Raw genomic sequence first — 950 nt, 5'->3', positions numbered from 1 at the left:
TCTAGGCTTTTCATGTTTTTTAATGATATGATTAGGAATTCTGTAGTAAATGCATATGCAACAAATGCTGAGTTGCTCAATGAGCCGATTGTCTTTGTGTTCAGCTTTGAAAAGCTGCAGTGCTGTGTGAAATTTGCCCTGGAATCAGCCAGGTGATGCCATCCAGTTTAGGCTTAACCAAGTACATGAGCTCAGTTCTTGAAGGCACATGCTTAGAGCAGTGGGATTATGGGTGCATTAATCTGCTTTGAGTCTGCACTGGATTGGCTCAGTTGGCTGTAGCCTGGTGCTAATAATGTACGAGCCATTGACCTAAGAGCTGGACTTGATCCTTCTGGGTCCCTTCCAGCTCACGATATTCTGTGAGCCTGGCCTCTCCTTTGTCTCCTGGCCACTTCTTTTCCCTTTGTTGATTTGAGAAGGGCCTGAATAAGATGAAAATAATACCAGTATGTAATTCTTGTGAGTGCTCCTTAATCTTTTTATTTTGAGGATAGTAAGTTCATCTTTTTCCACATTTATTGTATTTGTAATTTTTTGTTGTTTTTCTTCGTTGTGGTAGACATACCAGTTATCAGGATACTTGAAACACAGTAATGTAAAAGTGCAGCCAAGATATGCTTGAATTGACTGTTTTTTAAGTGATCAGTGTTTTCTAATGCTAACAAGTATGAATTTTTTTCTTTTCTTAACTGAGATTAGTTGTGCAGCAAGTGTATTGTAAGGCATTCTTAAAGGGTAGACCTCCCTTTGAAGGAAAATGTCTCAACCAAGAATGCAGTCTTACAAATCAGTGTTGTTCAATTAGGTTGATGAGTTAGAGGAGAAAAGAAAGGAAGTTCTGTGATGTGGAGGGGATGTTTAATGCATACATTTATTTTTAGATACATTAAGGTAGAAGTTAAAAATCCATTATTAAAATTTAAATTTAACTGTCATTGGTACCATGA

Source organism: Agelaius tricolor, unplaced genomic scaffold, assembly GCF_023055355.1.
Source record: "Agelaius tricolor isolate 1412-34295 unplaced genomic scaffold, bAgeTri1.0.p SCAF_11, whole genome shotgun sequence".
Classification (NCBI taxonomy): Eukaryota; Metazoa; Chordata; class Aves; order Passeriformes; family Icteridae; genus Agelaius; species Agelaius tricolor.
The sequence above is the reverse complement of the archived record's forward strand: the minus strand, read 5'-3'. Positions refer to the sequence as shown.